The sequence below is a fragment of the Triticum aestivum genome, chromosome 1B (assembly GCF_018294505.1).
Source record: "Triticum aestivum cultivar Chinese Spring chromosome 1B, IWGSC CS RefSeq v2.1, whole genome shotgun sequence".
In the NCBI taxonomy this organism is placed as follows: Eukaryota; Viridiplantae; Streptophyta; class Magnoliopsida; order Poales; family Poaceae; genus Triticum; species Triticum aestivum.
This window is the reverse complement of record NC_057795.1, coordinates 455,270,179-455,280,430: the sequence shown is the minus strand read 5'-3', so window position 1 is coordinate 455,280,430 and position 10,252 is coordinate 455,270,179.

Here is a 10,252-nt window from a genome sequence, read left to right as displayed (position 1 = left end):
TGGTGCTGTCCTATGATGCTCTTCATGTCACGCAAGCGTGAGGGATCCCCTCTGTAGGGTGTTGCAATATGCTTATGATTTGCTTATGGTGGGTTGCGTGAGTGACTGAAACACAAACCTGAGTAAGTAGGTTGTTTGCGTATGGGATAAAAGAGGACTTGATGCTTTAATGCTATGGTTGGGTTTTACCTTAATGAATCTTTAGTAGTTGCGGATGATTGCTAGAGTTCCAATCATAAGTGCTTATGATCCAAGTAGAGAAAGTATGTTAGCTTATGCCTCTCCCTCAAATAAAATTGCAATACTGATTACCGGTCTAGTTATCGATTGCCTAGGAAAAATTACTTTCTCGTAACAAAAAGCTCTCTACTAATATTTACTTTATTGCCTCTTTATCTTAAACAGACCCTAGTTTATGTTTACGTGCTCTTTATTGTCTTGCAAACCTATCCTTTCACTCCTACAAAGTACTTCTAGTTTCATACTTGTTCTAGGTAAAGCGAACGTCAAACGTGCGTAGAGTTGTATCGGTGGTCGATAGAACTTGAGGGAATATTTATTCTACCTTTAGCTCCTCGTTGGGTTCGACACTCTTACTTATCAAAATAGGCCACAACTATCCCCTATACTTGTGGGTTACCAAAGATCCATTTATTTTCTATGGCTTGCCGATCATCGGGCAAGTCCACCAAAATCCACACTTTGTTCTCATACATGGATCTCATCTCAGATTTCATGGCCTCAAGCCATTTCACGGAATTTGGGCTCATCATCGCTTCCTCATAGTTCGTAGATTCATCATGGTCTAGTAACATGACTTCCAGAATAGGATTACCGTACCACTCTGGTGCGGATCTTACTCTGGAAGACCTATGAGGTTCTGTAGTAACTTAATTTGAAGTTTCATGATCATCATCATTAACTTAATTTCTGTGATGAACTACTTTCCAATTCGGGAGAAGGTACAATTACCTTATCAAGCTCTACTTTTCTCCCACTCACTTCTTTTGAGAGAAACTCCTTCTCTAGAAAGGATCCATCTTAGCAACGAATATTTTGCCTTCAGATCTGTGATAGAAGGTGTACCGAACAGTTTCCTTTGGGTATTCTATGAATACGCACTTCTCTGATTTGGGTTCGAGCTTATCAGGTTGAAACTTTTTCACATAAGCATCGTAGCCCCAAATTTTAAGAAACGACAACTTGGGTTTCTTGCCAAACCACAGTTCATAAGGTGACGTCTCAACCGATTTTGATGGTGCCCTATTTAAAGTGAATGCAGTTGTCTCTAATGCATAACCCCAAAACGATAGTGGTAAATCAGTAAGAGACATCATAGATTGCACTATATCCAATAAAGTACGGTTATGACGTTCGGACACACCATTAAGCTGTGGTGTTCCAGGTGGCATGAGTTTGTGAAACTATTCCACATTGTCTTAATTGAAGACAAAACTTGTAACTCAAATATTCTCCTCCACGATCATATTTTAGAAACTTTATTTTCTTGTTACGATGATTCTCCACTTCATTCTGAAATTCGTTGAACTTTTCAAATGTTTCAGACTTGTGCTTCATTAAGTAGATATACTCATATCTGCTTAAATCATCTGTGAAGGTCGGAAAATAATGATACCTGCCACGAGCACCAACACTCATTGGACCGCATACATCGGTATATATTTTTTCCAACAAGTCAGTAGCTTGTTCCATTGTTCTGGAGAACGGAGTTTTAGTCATCTTGCCCAAAAGGCACGATTCGCAAGAATCAAATGATTCATAACCAAGTGATACAAAAAATCCATCTTTATGGAGTTTCTTCATGCGCTTTACACCGATATGACCCAAACGGCAGTGCCACAAATAAGTTGCACTATCATTATTAACTTTGCATCTTTTGGCATCAATATTATGAATATGTGTATCACTATGATCGAGATCCAACAAACTATTTTCATTGGGTGTATGACCATCGAAGGTTTTATTCATGTAAACAGAACAACAATTATTCTCTAATTTTAAATGAATAACTGTATTGCAATAAACATGATCAAATCATATTCATTCTCAATGCAAACGCCAAATAACATTTATTTAGGTTCAACACTAATCCCGAAAGTACAGGGAGTGTGCGATGATGATCATATCAATCTTGGAACCATTTCCAACACACATTGTCACTTCACCCTTAACTAGTTTCTGTTTATTCTGTAACTCCTGTTTCGAGTTACTAATCTTAGGAACCGAACAAGTATCAAATAATCAGGGGTTACTATAAACACTAGTAAGGTACACATCAATAACCTGTATATCAAATATACCCTTGTTCACTTTGACATCCTTCTTATCGACCAAATATTCAGGGCATTTTCGCTTCCAGTGACCATTTCCTTTGCAATAGAAGCACTTAGTTTCAGGCTTTGGTCCAGCTTTAGGCTTCTTCATGGGAGTGACAAATTGCTTGCCATTCTACTTGAAGTTCTCTTTCTTTTCCTTTGCCCTTTTCTTGAAGCTAGTGATCTTGTTTAATCATCAACACTTGATGCTTTTTCTTGATTTCTACCTTCGTTGATTTCAGCATCACGAAGAGCTCGGGAATCGTTTTCGTCATCCCTTGCATACTATAGTTCATCACAAAGTTCTACTAACTTGGTGATGGTGACTAGAGAACTCTGTCAATCACTATCTTATCTGGAAGATTAACTCCCACTTGATTCAAGCGATTGTAGTACCCAGACAATCTGAGCACATGCTCACTAGTTGAGCAATTCTCCTCCATCTTTTAGCTATAGAACTTGTTGGAGACTTCATATCTCTCAACTCGGGTATTTGCTTGAAATATTAACTTCAACTCCTGGAACATCTCATATGGTCCATGGCGTTCAAAACATCTTTGAAGTCTCGATTCTAAGCCGTTAAGCATGGTGCACTAAACTATCAAGTAGTCATCACAATGAGCTAGCCAAACATTCATAACGTCTGCATCTGCTCCTGCAATAGGTTTGTCACCTAGCGGTACATCAAGGACATAATTCTCTGTGCAACAATGAGGATAAACCTCAGATCATAGACCAATTCCACATCATTGCTACTAACATCTTTCAACTTAGTTTTCTCTAGGAACACATATAAAAACATAGGGAAGCAACAACACGAGCTATTGATCTACAACTAATTTGCAAAATACTACCAGGACTAAGTTCATGATAAATTAAAGTTCAATTCATCATATTACTTAAGAACTCCCACTTAGTTAGACATCCCTCTAATCATCTAAGTGATCATGTGATCCAAATCAACTAAACCATGTCCGATCATCACGTGAGATGGAGTAGTTTTCAATGGTGAACATCACTATGTTGATCATATCTACTATATGATTCACGCTCGACCTTTCGGTCTCAGTGTTCCGAGGCCATATCTATATATGCTAGGCTCGTCAAGTTTAACCTGAGTATTCCGCATGTGCAACTATTTTGCACCCGTTGTATTTGAACGTAGAGCCTATCACACCCGATCATCACGTGGTGTCTCAGCACGAAGAACTTTCGCAACGGTGCATACTCAGGGAGAACACTTATACCTTGAAATTTATTGAGAGATCATCTTATAAGGCTACCGTCAAACAAAGCAAAATAAGATGCATAAAGGATAAACATCACATGCAATCAATATAAGTGATATGATATGGCCATCATCATCTTGTGCTTGTGATCTTCATCTCCAAAGCACCGTCATGATCACCATCATCACCGGCGCGACACCTTGATATCCATCGTAGCATCATTGTCGTTTCGCCACCTATTGCTTCTACGACTATCGCTACCGCTTTGTGATAAAGTATAACAATTACAGGGCGATTGCATTGCATACAATAAAGCGACAACCATATGGCTCCTGCCAGTTGCCGATAACTTTGTTACAAAACATGATCATCTCATACAATAAAATATAGCATCACGTCTTGACCATATCACATCACAACATGCCCTGCAAAAACAAGTTAGACGTCCTCTACTTTGTTGTTACAAGTTTTATGTGGCAGCTACGGGCTGAGCAAGAACCGTTCTTACCTACGCATCAAAACCACAATGATAGTTTGTCAAATTAGTGCTGTTTTAACCTTCTCAAGGACCGGGCGTAGCCACACTTGGTTCAACTAAAGTTGGACAAACTGACACCTGCCAGCCACCTATGTGCAAAGCACGTCGGTAGAACCAGTCTCGCGTAAGCGTACGCGTAATGTCGGTCCGGCCGCTTCATCCAACAATACCGCCGAACCAAAGTATGACATGCTGGTAAGTAGTATCACTTGTATCGCCCACAACTCACTTGTGTTCTACTCGTGCATATAACATCTACGCGTAAAACCTGGCTCGGATGCCACTGTTGGGGAACGTAGCAATTTCAAAAATTTCCTACACACATGCAAGATCATGGTGATGCATAGTAACGAGAGGGGAGAGTATGTCCATGTACCCTCGTAGACCGTAAGTGGAAGCGTTAGCACAACGCGGTTGATGTAGTCGTACGTCTTCACGATCCGACCGATCAAGTACCGAACGTACGGCACCTCCGAGTTCAGCACATGTTTAGCTCAATGACGTCCCATGGACTCCGATCCAGCAGAGCTTTGTTGGAGAGTTCCGTCAACACGACGGCATGATGACGGTGTTGATGATACGCAGGGCTTCGGCTAAGCACCGCTATGATATTATCAAGGTAGAATATGGTGGAGGGGGCACCGCACCCGGCTAATAGATCTCAAGGGTCAATTGTTGTGTCTAGAGGTGCCCTCCTGCCCCCGTATATAAAGGAGCTAGGGGGGAGGCGGCTGGCGAAGGAGGAGGGTGCGCCAAGGGGGGAGTCCTACTCCCACCGGGAGTAGAACTCCTCCTTTCCTAGTAGGAGTAGGAGAGAAGGAAGGGGAAGAGGGAAGGGAAGGAAGGAGAGGGCGCAGCCCCTCCCCCTAGTCCAATTCGGACTAGGCCTTGGGGGGGGGGGGTGCGGCCTGCCCCATGCAGCCCCTCTCTCTTTCCCGTATGGCCCAATAAGGCCCAATACTTCTCCCCGGCGAATTCCCGTAACTCTCCGGTACTCCGATAAATACCCGAATCACTCGGAACCTTTCCGATGTCCGAATATAGTCGTCCAATATATCGATGTTTACGTCTCGACCATTTCGAGACTCCTCGTCATGTCCCCGATCTCATCCGGGACTCCGAAATACCTTCGGTACATCAAAACACATAACTCATAATATAAATCGTCACCGAACTTTAAGCGTGCAGACCCTACGGGTTCGAGAACTATGTAGACATGACCGAGACACGTTTCCGGTCGATAACCAATAGCAGAACATGGATGCTCATATTGGCTCCTACATATTGTACGAAGATCTTTATCGATCAAACCGCATAACAACATACGTTGTTCCCTTTGTCATCGGGATGTTACTTGCCCGAGATTCGATCGTCGGTATCTTAATACCTAGTTCAATCTCGTTACCAGCAAGTCTCTTTACTCGTTATGTAATGCATCATCTCATAACTAACTCATTAGCTACATTGCTTGCAAGGCTTATAGTGACGTGCATTACCGAGAGGGCCCAGAGATACCTCTCCGACAATCGGAGTGACAAATTCTAATCTCGAAATATGCAAATTCAACAAGTACCTTCAGAGACACCTGTAGAGCACCTTTATAATCACCCAATTACGTTGTGACGTTTGGTAGCACACAAAGTGTTCCTCCGGTAAACGGGAGTTGCATAATCTCATAGTCCTAGGAACATGTATAAGTCATGAAGAAGGCAATAGCAACATACTAAATGATCAAGTGCTAAGCTAACGGAATGGGTCAAGTCAATCACATCATTCTCCTAATGATGTGATCCCGTTAATCAAATGACAACTCATGTCTATGGTTAGGAAACTTAACCATCTTTGATTAACGAGCTAGTCAAGTAGAGGCATACTAGTGACAATCTGTTTGTCTATGTATTCACACATGTACTAAGTTTCCGGTTAATACAATTCTAGCATTAATAATAAACATTTATCATGAAATAAGGAAATAATTAATAACTTTATTATTGCATCTAGGGCATATTTCCTTCAAATACAATACGTGCCTTCCTGCCCCTGCCGTCATTTGGAAAGGACACCGCAAGATTGAACCCAAAGCTAAGCACTTCTCCCATTGCAAGAAAGATAAATCTAGTGGGTGATGAGGACATCAATACAATTGTTACACCCACAACCCCTGCTGCTATACATACTGGACCAATTACTAGAGCTCGCGCACGCCAACTAAATTACCAGGTACTTTCGTTTCTTGGTAATGATTCTAATGTTCATGAGAATATGATGCTGCCTAAATTGGATACATTTGTTTTGCTTACAAATGAAGGGCCTAGCTTGGAGAAGGATGAACATTGGAGCAAGAACAAGCATGGAGATGATGGTATGCGCAAGGGGAACAAGAATGGAGTTACAAGTGATGATTTCAGGACTTTGAAGCCACCATAATGGGTGCATGAAGCCTTGGAAGAGATATACAAGATGCCACTTCATAAATTTCGTCCCGAGGCTATTCTAGGTGCTGCGTCACCTTATTATTGGGCCAGGCCCATGTAATTTCGAAATACATAAGTATAGGCTATTTTTAGAGTCCGTATGTGTGGGGAAACAAGAGATAGGGTTGATTTCGGACCCCTCCACCAAGGGCCACGAAATTTCCCCCCTCTTCCTCCATATATACAGCCCTTAGGGCATCGTTTAGACTTTGGGTTTTGTTTGGATTAAAGTTCGCCATAGCTGTAACTTCGTGTACTTTGTTTGTGTTCAACGACCAGACAAAGGCATCACAGAACCCCACCTTGATCAATAAAGCTTTCATCTTATATTCGCAATATCCAGATTGCAATCTCAGTTTCTTGCTTGTTCTTCGTTTGCTCGCAGGAAGCAGACCCTCGTGGCCAGGTTGATCGTGCTCCGGCGTGGTCAATAACCTCTCGGAGTTGGTTTAGCGATTGCTAAGGCGCGACGTCCTCGCACGTTCGTAGTCGGATCGTCAAAGTGTACTTCCACCAAAGCGAAATCCATCATCTCATCGAAAGACGGGACACCTTTGCCTCTATCAAGTGGTATCTGATTTCCAGGTTGCTCGGTGAGATTTTACAGTTTTTCGTAGTTTAGATCGAGTCTGTTCTTCATACCTACAGTCCACGAAAAAGCCACAAAAAAATTAGGGTTAGTTCATCATATCCGAACCAATCTGAGGCTTTGCATAATCTTTTTAGGGTTTTGCTTTGTTGAATTTGCGGTTGCATCGTCGTGTCTAGTTGCTGGTCTTAGAGTCTAGTCTTTTAGAGTTTCGAGTTCTGGTCATAAGTTGTCACGCCGCCGCCTCACCATCATCATCGCCCCTGCCATCTACCACCACCGCTTATTCGCCACCGCTTCGAATCCGTATCCATATACCACCACCGCTGTCATATACCACCACCGCTGCCATCTATCACCATATGTCCACCACCAATCCGAGTTCTTGTCATATTAGGTTTGTTTTCGAGATCCATCTAGTTTCCGATTCGTGTTTCCTTGCCGGAGTAGGTTTCAGGAAAAAAAAAGAGTCCGGAAACCACCCTCCGTTTAGGCCCAAAATTTTCCGAAAATGCACTTGTCGAAATTTTTTCTGGCTATCCTATTTTTAGGTGTTTCTAAGCGTATTGAGACAGTCGCCGTTATAGAAAGTTTTTTTTGACCCATTTCCAGTTTTTGGGTCCGGGTAGTCAAAAAAAAAATTGGTCGAAAAAATTTCGTGCCTATCCTGTCAGTTTGACCTGGGAAGAGTTTTGAGACACTCGCCATTATAGTGATTTTTCGCAAAAAAAAGAGCGAAAATAATAATAATCCAGAGTGTGCTTTTCCCTTGTTTACATGCAGCGCCATGATTTTGTTAGTGTTCTAGGCTCGCGTCTCTAGCACGATCTAGCCTAGGACCAGCACAGTACCGTCGTTGAGCATTTATTCAACTTTGCATCTCTGAATTGATTATTGCTGACCCCTTTTGCTACCATATTATAAGCCTTCCCAGCTCCACATACATCTACGTTGTGCATTTGACTCTCCCTGGTAATCGCTCTATCCAAGCTTTGAGAGTTTTGACTACAACGTTTGCCGATCACCGCCTGTTGCTGGGTAAGAACTGGTAAGAATTTGAGTTTTGCTTGACGGATTTGTGACACCCACCACCACCACTTGTTCGTAGTTCTGTAGGATCATATTCTTGTGTGTTTCTATTGCTGCTAACCATGCCAGGATCACAAGCCGACGAGATAGACTGGGAGAACTTATCGAACAAGGAGCTTCATGATAAGTTTCAGCAAATGATGACTGATCAGGTGCAAGATGTGCTGAACAATTTTGAAGAGGCCATGGAGAAGATCACTGGCCTTTGAGAAGACGTTCGAAACAAAGCTCGATAACAGATTTAATGAACTGCTTGCGCATCTTCCACCACCGGTTGCACCTGCCGCACCTCTGCAACAACAATAACAATAATTACCTCCAGGTCGCAAAACAGCCCTCCGCCGAGCGAGCCGTGTACTTCTTCGGCCTGGCCAAACTGTTGGTGCTGCTGTTGATACTTCTGTGGCTCCTGCTGTTGATGCGGAGGATGATGAATATGCGGGCGATTATGAGGATGAGGTTGATCAAAATCAGAACTACGTGCAGCCACCAGCACCACCACCAGCAGGTCGACCTCAGGTATATATTCGCAATGGTAGGCCCGCACCACCACCTCAGGTACGAGATGATGTCCATATTCCTAAACTAAAATTGAATATTCCACCATTTGAGGGTAGATATGTTCCTGATATATATCTTACTTGGGAGTTAGAAACTGAACAATGATTTACATGTTTACAATATCCTGAGGAGAGACGGGTTGCTGCTGCTGTTTGTGCTTTCACTAGTTTTGCATGTGTATGGTGGTCTGAACATTGTAGATTATATCCTATTCCAACTACTTGGGCTGCTTTGAAAACTGCTATGCGTACGTGTTGGGTTCCACCATATTATCAACGTGAATTGCTTCAAAAATTGCAGCGTTTAAGACAAGGAAAAAATTATGTAGAAGAATATTATCAGGAATTACAAACTGGCATGATTAGATGTGGTATTGTTGAGGAGAATGAAGCTATGCTTGCACGTTTTCTGGGTGGATTAAATAGAGAGATTCAGACCATTCTAGACTATAAGGAGTATACTAATATCACTCGTTTATTTCATCTTGCTTGTAAAGCTGAACGTGAAGTGCAGGATCGACAAGCATTGGCGCGAACTAACTTTTCTGCAGGCCGACCTTCATCATGGACACCGCGTGCATCTTCTACTTCAACTGCACCAGCACCTCCATCAGGTGCCACCTCCAGCCGTGATACAAGAAAACAGGCACAACCACCATTATCTGCCAAGAGCGCACCTGCGGGGCCTGCACAACGTTCTTCTTCTTCCATAGCATCAACAGGGCACACAAGTGATATTATTTGTCGTCGTTGTAAGGGAGGAGGTCATTATACGAGAGAATGCAAATCTCAGCGTGTGATGATTGCTACCGAGGATGGTGGGTATGAGTCCGCTAGTGACTATGATGAGGAGACTTTGGCTCTTATTACACGTGAAGAACATGGTGGAGATGATTCTGATCATGAGATGCAATACATGGCTCCTGAAGACGCTGACAGGTATGAATGTTTAGTTGCTTAACGTGTTTTGAGTGTGCAGGTCACACAAGCTGAGCAAAATCAGAGGCACAATTTGTTCCATACCAAGGGAGTTGTAAAGGAACGTTCTGTTCGCGTCATCATAGATGGAGGGAGCTGCAACAACTTGGCTAGCATGGAGATGGTGGAGAAGCTTTCTCTCACCACAAGACCACATCCACATCCTTACTACATCCAATGGTTCAACAACAGCGATAAGGTTAAGGTAACACGTACTGTTCGTGTGCATTTTAGTATCTCTACATATGCTGATTATGTTGATTGTGATGTCGTACCTATGCAAGCATGTTCCTTATTACTTGGTAGACCATGGCAATTTGATAAAAATTTTGTACACCTTGGTAGAAACAATCACTATACTCTTGTTCATAAGGATAAAAATATTACTTTGCTTCCTATGACTCCTGATTCTATTTTGAAAGATGATATTAATAGAGCTAATAAAGCAAAACAGGAGAA